Below are 9747 nucleotides of genomic sequence, written 5' to 3'. Positions count from 1 at the left end.
TAGCAAAAGGGCTCTTGTCAGGGCTATTAGTTCTGCCTTTTGGGCTGATGTTCCGGTGGGCAGAGACTGTACCTCTGCTGCTGAGTTTAATGTTACTACTGCATACCCGGCTTGTCGGATCCCTTCCAGTACAAAACTGCTTCTATCTGTAAAGTATTCAACATCTGGGGCCCTGAGGGGTTGGTCTGTAAAATCTCTCTGGCTTGAGAACACCTTATCTACTATATCTCCACAGCAATGAAGGGGGCCTCCTGGTTCTGACCCTACTACTACCAGTGCCTGATTTACAGCCAGCCCTGGTGAGTTATCTTCAGCCTATACTCCAGGAATTTTAGTAAGTAACCGATACATTTCATTTACTCCCGGTTCTGGAGTCTTTTTTGCATATAGTCTCCAGTCCTCAGTCTGTGGGACAGTAAGGGTTAACATCATGGCCTTCAGCTCAGTTAGGCTCAAAGTCATATTTCCTTGTGGCCCAAAAGCAATCTGTACTTGGAGTTTTTGGAGTAGGTCTCTTCCCAGCAAAGGAACTGGACAATTTGGGAGGTATAGGAATTCATGTTGGACCTCTCGTCCTCCTATAACACACCTCCTTGACTGACAGGCCTTTTCTCTGAGACTCTAGTGGCTCCTACAATAGTTGTATAGTTCGTGATTAGTGGCCCTATAGGTCAGGTCACTACTGAGTGTTCAGCCCCGGTGTCTACCATAAAGTCCATTAGCTGGCCCGCAACTTCTAATGTGACTATTGGTTCCTGGGGGCCTAAAGAGAAGGAGCCCAGTCTGTCCCAGTCTTCATATCCTTCAGCCCCTGCCAGCCTGATTAGATCAGTATCTAGTTCCCCCAGGGTGCGGCAGCCCTTGGCAGATGGTCTCTTCATACCATGGCCCTGACTACTCTCCTCATTACCTTCTGGACATTCATTCTTCCAGTGTCCCTTCTTTTTGCATCATGTACATTGATCTCTCTCTAGCCTCGGCCGGCTCTCAGATCTCTGCCTAACTTGACCTCTTCCACATCCATGTCCACGTCCACATCCTCTTACAATACTAGTTTCCCTTTCTACGAGGGCTGCCGCTAACAGATCGGCCTTTTTCTCAAGCCTCTGTTCTGCTTCCTTCTTTGCCTCTTGGTCACGGTTAACATACACCTCAGTGGCCACCTCTATAAGCTGGGTGGCATTCGCGCCTGTAAACCCTTCTAATTTCTGCAGCTTCTGTTTGATGTCACCCTGGGCTTGTCCTACAAATGCCGTGTTCACCGTGTGCTGATTTTCAGCTGCTTCAGGGTCAAACGGAGTATAAAGCCGGAATGCCTCATACAGTCTTTCATAAAACTGGCTAGGGCTTTCATCTGCTCCCTGGAGCATCTCTGAGATTTTCCGTATGTTGATTGTCTTTTTCCCACCATTTCTCAGCCTTTGCAGGATTGCCTCTTGGTACCTCTGCAGGTGCTGAAACTGGGTTACATCATTTGGGTCCTCGTGTGGGTCTGCTTCTGGGAGGTGGCCTTGAGCATATGCCTGAGCATTCATTGTGCCTGCTGGTACATTTGCTTCAAGCCAGTGGAGGGCTGCCTGAGTTATCCTCCGGTGCTCCTCAGTATTAAACAGCATCAGGAGGAGCTGTTTGACATCTGGCCAAGTTGGATTGTGTGTTAGGAAGATGGACTGCACCAGATCTATAAAGGCCTGAGGTTTCTCTGTGCAGGAAGGGGTATGGTGCTTCCAGTTTAGGAGATCAGTGGTTGAAAAAGGCTGGTAAATGAAGGTTCATTCCCTTCCCTAGATTTGACCTTGTTCATTATAATAGAGGGGGGTCCTCTTTTTTCCCTGAGAGGCATTTGCATAACCTGAGTGCGGCCATGAGTAGATATAGGGGAATTGGTCCAGGTGTCCTGGCTGTCCTCCGACCCCAGTTACTACCCTAAATACACGACCAATTGCTTCCCTGCCACTCTTGCGTCCTGGGTTGGTTAGGGTGTAAGTTTCCCCAACATTTACGAGCCATTCTCTCATCCTGTGTCGGACTACTAGTTGCACCCTGGAAGGTGATCAGGCTCCCCTTCCCTCCTTATGGGACAGGTCCTGCCTTGGGCCCCAATACCTTACCGTGGTCCTGAAGTGCACTGTCCCTGGAATCGTCCTGTACCCCTTAGGTTCCGTTGCACTGTCAGGGAAGGGACACTGGGTCGCAGGAGAGCTGATCTCCCCTCCGGGTTGAAGTTCTCCTGATGGCACACCTGGGGTCACAGGTATCCCGCCAGTCTGGGGCTCCAGCCCCACAGGCAAAGGAGACAGCAAACCTGTCATCTCCTCTCCCGGCTGGCTCACCAAAATGTTGTAGAAATCAGAGGACCAAAGAGACCAAATGGGTGTTACAGGAGGATTTTTATTAAGGTGTATGCTGGCTCAGTGGATTCACATCCAAAAAATTGAGGCCAGAACAAAGACAGGGCTCAATTTTTATAAGAAAGCTTGCAGAAGCAGAATAAAGACAGTTAATCAAACAGTGACAGGTCTCGTAATCTCTAGCATAGCTTGTGACCTTGCAGTTGCATTGAAGGAGAAACAGGAACTTCTAAAACTTGCAAAATATTTATGGGGAGGTGGTAAAGGGCTAAAAGAGGAATTTTGTTTTTCTTATCCTTATGTTGGGGAGTGCTGGGAGAGCCTCCAGAGCACATTCCTTTTGGGTTCTGACTTCTTAGATAGTGTTATCAGGACCTTGCCTGCACCTGGGCTCTGTCTGTTACTGCTTTTTGGGATGAGACAACCTAATACAGGAAAACGTGTCTTTCTCTTTTAGTTTTTATTTCTTCTTTCTCTAATTTCTGCCTCACTATGGGAGGTCGAGAAGGGAGGATCACTTGAGCCCAGGAGTTCAAGACCAGTCTGGGCAACATAGTGAGATCTCTACAAATAATAGAAAAAAAATTAGTGAGGAGTGGTGGCATGTGTCTGTAGTCCCAGCTACTCAGGAGGCTGAGGTGGGAGGATCACTTGAGCTTGGGAGGTCAAGGTTGCAATGAGCCGATTTGTGCCACTGCACTCCAGCCTGGGTGATGCAGCAAGATCCTGTCTCAAAAATAAGGTTAAAATGGTAAAAGGAAACATTGAGGTGTTTTTTTATTTTTGTAGTCACTTTCTTTTTTTTAACTTAAAAATTTTATTTATTTATTGTGTGTGTGTGTGTGTGCGTGTGTGTGTTTTTGACAGAGCTTCACACTCTTGTTGCCCAGGCTGGAGTGCAATGGTGTAATCTCGGCTCACTACAACCCCTGCCTCCTGGTTCCAGCAATTCTCCTGCCTCAGCTTCCCAAGTAACTGTGATTACAGGTGCCCGCCACCATGTTTGGCTAATTTTTGTATTTTTAGTAGAGATGGGATTTCACCATGTTGGCCAGGCTGGTCTCAAAGTCCTAACCTCAGGTGATACACCCGCCTCAGCCTCCCAAAGTGCTGGGAGTACAGGCATGAGCTGCCACACTCAGCCAATTTTTTGTGCTTTTTCGAGATAGAGTCTCACTTGCCCAGGCTGGAGTGCAGTGGCACAATTGCAGCTATCACATTATTAAAAAAAAAACAACAAAAAAAGGCCAGGTGCAGTAGCTCATGCCTATAATCTGAGCAGTTTGGGAGGCCACAGTGGGTGAATTGCTTGAGCTCAGGAGTTTGAGACCCACCTGGGCAACATGGCAAGACCCCATCTCTGCCAAAATGACAAAAAAAAAAAAAAATAGGCAGGTGTGGTGGTGGGGACCTGTAGTCCCAGCTATTTGGGGGGCTGCGGTGGGAGGATCACTTGAGCCAGGGAGGTTGAGGCTGCAGTGAGCCAAGATTGTGCCACTGCACTCCAGCCTGGGCAACAGAGTGAGATCCCATCTCAAAAAAAAAAAAAAAAAAAAGGCCAGGTGCTGTGGCTCATGCCTGTAATCCCAGAATGTTGGGAGGCCACCACAGGCAGATCATGAGGTCAGGAGATCGAGACCATCCTGGCTAACACAGTGAAACCCCGTCTCTACTAAAAACACAAAAAAATGAGCCAGGAATGGTGGCGGGCACCTGTAGTCCCAGCTACTTGGGAGGCTGAGGCAGGAGAATGGCGTGAACCCAGGAGGCGGAGCTTGCAGTGAGCTGAGATCGCACCACTGCCCTCTAGCCTGGGTGACAGAGCGAGATTCCATCTCAAAAAAAAAAAAAAGGCATGAACTTTGTTAGTCACTCTTTAGAGACTTATCCTAGCTTTCCAGAGCACGTGGTCCCCAACTAGCTGTTATCATCACCACATACTGGGAGTGTGTTCAAGTTTTAGACCAAAAACTCAGGAAGAAATATATCATTAGTGTTTGCCTTGCAAAATAATATGTATAAGCAGAGGATAAGTTGGATACAGTGACCGCTTGCTCCCTTCTTCCCTTCCTTTTTCTTGAATACAGACATGTAAGAGACTACTCACTAGATAATGCTAGTAACATGGGAGATTATTTTAGGTGCATATATATCTTTCTTAATTTTAATAGGCATTTATTTTACGGGCATTAGAATAAACATAATTTATAAATTGCATTAGAATATAAACTTGGATGCTCCAGGAGGGACCCAATATTATAGTGTGTTAAGCAGAATAGTAATGTATTTCTCTCTCACACAAAAGTCCAGGTAGGTGGTCGAGGGCTGGAAAAGGCCCAAGCCTTACTCATCTGGTTGCTCTGCTGTCCTTGACACAAGTCTCCCATCTCATGTCCAGGATGGCTGCTCCCACTCTAAGCATCATGTTTTCATTCTAGCCAGCAAGGAAAAAGGAAAAGAGGAAGGGAAAGGTACCACCTGCTCTTTAAAAGCAGATTCAAAAATAGCAGCCCCAGCTGGGCGCAGTGGCTCGCGCCTGTAATCTCAGCACTTTGGGAGGCCAAAGCTGGCAGATCACTTCAGGTCAGGAGTTTGAGACCAGCCTGGCCTACATGGTGAAACCCCATCTCTACTAAAAATATAAAAAATTAGCTGGGAGTATTGACGCGTGCCTGTAATACCAGCACTTTGAGTTGCCGAGATGAGTGAATCACTTGAGTCCTGGAGTTCCAGACCAGCCTGGGCAACATGGTGAAACTCTGTCTCTACTAAAAACACAAAAATTAGCTGGGCATGGTGGTGCGTGCCTGTAATCCCAGCTATTCAGGAGGCAGAGGCATGAGAATCACTTGAGGTGGAGGTTGCAGTGAGCCCACATCGCATGACTGCACTCCAGCCTGGGCGACAGAGCGAGACTCTGTCTCAAAAACAAAACAAAACAAAACAAAACAAAACAAAAACATCTCCTGCTATTCCTCTTTCAAGTTTCTGTATTAAATTTAACTGGAAAGTATCCAGACATTCCAAGATGAGGTGTTTTACCATTTTTAAAAATTATTTACTATTTTTTCTTTTTAAGCTATGCTATTAACTGAAATTTACTATTATTTAGCTATATTAGAATTGTTCTCAATACTGTGCAACCAAAACAAATAAGTAGACTCTTGAGGCTGAAGACAGCAACTGTTATCCATAAATCCCAATTTTGCATATGTATCAAAATTGCTTCATTTTACTTATTCACTATTTTTATTTACAGAGTAAATGTTACAAATCTGAAACTTTAACATACACTGCTAATAAAATGCCATTTTAATTATTTTACATTGAAGTTCCATGAGATTTTTATTATATTTATTATTTATTTTTAAAATTGAACTTCACCCTTTTGTAACAAAAAATTAAAAATTTTTGTTGACTCTGTTTGAACACAACAGACTAGGAACTCTTCCCTAGACAGTCTTAGAGAATTGGCAAGAAATGTCACCAGCAACTTTTAGAACTTTCCGGTGGTCCACACTCGGCCAAATCATCTTCAAAAAGGAGGCTCAAATCAGGCCCGGTCCTGACCCCCAGGCACAGACCCAGGGGACTACCTCCGAGACATCATGTTTCTTGCCAATCCGGGTCAACTTCCTGACAGTCTATCGCATGTGGGAGCAAAGGGACTTAACAGTCACTCTTCCACAGTTTAATTGTTTTGTCATTTTCTAGCGCGGCAGAAGTGATGATGTTTTCTGTTGGGTGACAAGCTGTTGAGGTCACAACATCTGTGTGGCCTTGTAATTTCTGTACAATCTCTTTTGTCTGAAGGTTCCAGATGTAAAGAAGGTTATCCTCCGAGGCAGACACAATCCACTTCCCGCCAGTAACAGAGAAATTGGCAAATATGCAGTATTTCTCGTTCTTGTGGCCAGTGTATGTCTTCAGGCACTTCCCCTTGCTGTAGTCCCAGAGCTTGAGTGTTGCCCAGCGTGGCAGCCAGGATGTATCCGCCCTTCGGGGAGAGCTTCACGAAAGACACCAGGGGTTGTCATCATCAGTGAGCGTTTTCAGGCACTGGCCTGAGGCGGTGTCCCAGATGTGACAGAGACCATCATAGCTACTTGAAACTATCAAGAATCCATCACGATTAAAATGAATGGCCGAGACTGGATCGGAGTGAGCTAGCAGTCTTGTGGCACTTCCCTGTTTTCACAACCCATATCCTCACACTTTCATCAAAGGATCCTGAGACAGTAAGGCTGGACTGGGGATTGAAGTTACAGCAAAAGACATAATTACTGTGTCCCTTCAGGGTTTTCAGACACTTTCCCGAGCTCACGTCCTGTATCTTCAAGGTTTTGTCATCTGAGGCGGAAACAAAAAGGTTAGAATCTGACGACCAGGCTGCATCGGATATTCCCAGCTTGTGACCAGACGGTTTTCTCAAATTTCCCATCATATGAGTCCCCCAAATTTTAATGAGTTTATCAGCAGATGAACTTGCCAGCCACTCTCCATTCGGGCTGAATTTCACGGAGGACACTGCTTTGGTGTGGCCAGCAAGGGTGAACTTTAGAGAGCATAGTTTGGCTTCACGGGCGTAGGCTTGCTCTGAGTGGTGGATGACGAAGGGGTCGGCTGTGCTCTCCTTGCCTCTGTCTCGGGCTTCCTCTCCTCCATCGCCATGGCTCTGACGCTGGCCGCACAGGGGACGTGGACGGAGGGTCCTGGTGACAGAGGCAGTCTGCCGGGCTGCTGCGGAGGGCCGGGCGCTCGGGGCGTCGGCGCATCCTCCCTGGGCGGGAGCGCGGCCTATTCATTTATTTTTTTTGAGACAAGAGTCTCACTGTGTTGCCCATGCTGGAGTGCAGTGGTGCATTTTCGGCTCACCGCAACCTCTGCTTCCTGGATTCAAGCGATTCTTGTGCCTCAGCCTCCTCAGTAGCTGGGACTACAGGCACGTGCCACCACACCCAGCTGATTTTTTATATTTTTAGTAGAGACGGGGTTTTGCCATGTTGGCCAGGCTGGTGTCAATTCCTGATATCAGGTGATCCGCCCGCAACGGCCCCCCAAAGTGTTGAGATTATAGGCGTGAGCCACCGCGCCGGCTCAGAATTTTATTTCACCAAATGAGTCTCCTGCTAACAAATGTTTACCTGCCATTGGCCTACACTGTGCAAAGGGCCTAACTATTAGATAATATCTAGAAATGTCACAAAATTAGCCTGAAAAGTAATCCATTTTTTTCCTGTAAAATAAGTTAAGGTAGCTTGAGATGTTTCTATTTTAAGTTGGTAGGGTTAGGCCCGGTGGTGGCTCACAAATCCCAACATTTTGGGAGGCCAAGGCGGGCAGATCGTTTGAGGCCTAGAGTTTGAGACCAGCCTGGCCAACACGGCAAAACCCCATCTCTACTAAAAATACAAAAATTAGTTGGGCGTGATGGTGTGCGCCTGTAATCCCAGCTACTTGGGAGGCTGACACAGGAGGATCACTTGAACCCAGGAGGCAGAGGTTGCAGTGAGCTGAGATCGCGCCACTGCACTCTAGCCTGACAAAGTGAGACTGTCTCAAAACAAAAGAAAGTTGGTAGGGTTAAATTTGCATCCCAAAATTTACTAGGATCTATAAAGACATACATTACTTTTTTTTTTTTTTTTTTTTTTGAGGAGGAGTTTCACTTGTTGTCCAGGCTGGAGTGCAATGGTGTGATCTCAGCTCACTGCAACCTCTGCCTCCCAGGTTCAAGGATTCTCCTGTCTCAGCCTCCTGAGTAGCTGGGATTACAGACATGCGCCACCACACTTGGCTAATTTTTTTATTTTTAGTAGAGACAGTGTTTCACCATGTTGTTCAGGCTGGTCTCGAACTCCTGACCTCAGGTGATCCACCTGCCTCGGCCTCCCAAAACGTTGGAATTACAGGCATTAAGCCACCATGCCCGGCCCATGCATTACTTAAAAAATTTTTTTTTGAGACACGGCCTCCGTCACCCAGGCTGGAGTACAGTGATGTGATCTCAGCTCACTGCAACCTCTGCCTGTCAGGTTCAAGTGATTCTCCTGCCTCAGCCTCCCAAATAGCTGAGATTACAAGCATGTGCCACCACACCCAGCTAATTTTTTGTATTTTTGGTAGAGATGGGGGTCTGACTGTGTTGCCCAGGCTAGTCTCAAACTCCTGAGCTCAACTGATTCACCCGCCTCAGCCTCCCAAGGTGGTGGGATTACAGGCGTGAGCCACCACACCTGGCAAGGATGTGCATTACTTTTATAATACTGGCTCGTTATAAGAATTCAAAACAGAATTGGCTATCCACTTTACATATTTTACAACATGGCCACCTAAAAGTGTCCTTTTAGATATGCAGAAAAAGTAGAAAGGCAGGATTCAGTCAAAAGATGAATCTGAGTTATTAGTATTTTGGAAGGAAATTCCTTTCTCAGGCCTTTACCATCATATAATACAACCAATGTGAGAAATGAAAGGAATAGGGCATGTGGATTTAGCAAGCTACTATACAAATAAGGGTTAATATTTCTAGGTTCTATTTCCATGTCTTAGGCAGCATTATGGCCTTGGTGTTTTCAGAGGGACTAAATGTAATCAGCATAAAACTATTTTGCAGGTTCTGAAGTAGTCACACCAATGTAAAAAATCAACATTTACTTTTTTTTTGAGACAGTCTCACTCTGTTGCCTGGGCTGGAGTGCAGTGGCACGATATCGCCTCACTGCAATCTCCGCTTCACAGGCTCAAGTAATTCTCGTGCCTCAGCCTCCCGAGTAGCTGGGATTACAGGCACCTGCCAACACACCTAGCTAATTTTTTTATTTTTAGTAGCAATGGAGTTTCACCAGGTTGGCCAGGCTGGTCTCAAACTCCCGACCTCAGGTGATCTGCCCACCTCGGCCTCTCAGAGTGCTGGAATTACAGGTATGAGCCACCACATCTGGCCAACATTCACTCTTAAGCCTTTCTAAATTATTCCAATATTACAAGGACAAATGCTAATCTGATGAGTTTCAATCTACGTTGAATGAATGCTAAAGTTGAATGAAATGCTAAACTGATGAGTTTCAATCTATGTTGACTGTTTCATCACAGTAACATAAATGAAGTTTTTATTTTTCATAAATGAAATGTAATGATGTTAACAGTGGATTGGAAAATCTTCTGGAAGTTTTTGGGTTTTTTTTTTTGAGACAGAGTCTGGAGAGCAGTTGTAGCGCCCAGGCTGGAGAGCAGTGGCACCACCTCAGCTCATTGCAACCTCTGCTTTCCAGGTTCAAGTGATCCTCTCACCTCAGCCTGAGTAGCTGGGACTACGGGTGCGTGCCACCACGTCTGGCTAATTTTTTGTAGAGATAAGGTCTCATCATGTTGCCCAGGCTGGTCTCGAACTCCT

At 46.1% G+C, this 9747-nt stretch overlaps 1 pseudogene; it reads right to left on the bottom strand.

Annotated features, from left to right (window-relative positions):
* Window positions 1-1680: 1680 nt before the first annotated feature.
* LOC129397582 (WD repeat-containing protein 5-like) lies at window positions 1681-9735 on the bottom strand (annotated as a pseudogene).
* Between the last annotated feature and the right edge of the window lie 12 nt (window positions 9736-9747).

Source organism: Pan paniscus, chromosome 3, assembly GCF_029289425.2.
Source record: "Pan paniscus chromosome 3, NHGRI_mPanPan1-v2.0_pri, whole genome shotgun sequence".
Lineage (NCBI taxonomy): Eukaryota > Metazoa > Chordata > Mammalia > Primates > Hominidae > Pan > Pan paniscus.
This window is presented reverse-complemented; position numbering and strand designations above follow the sequence as displayed.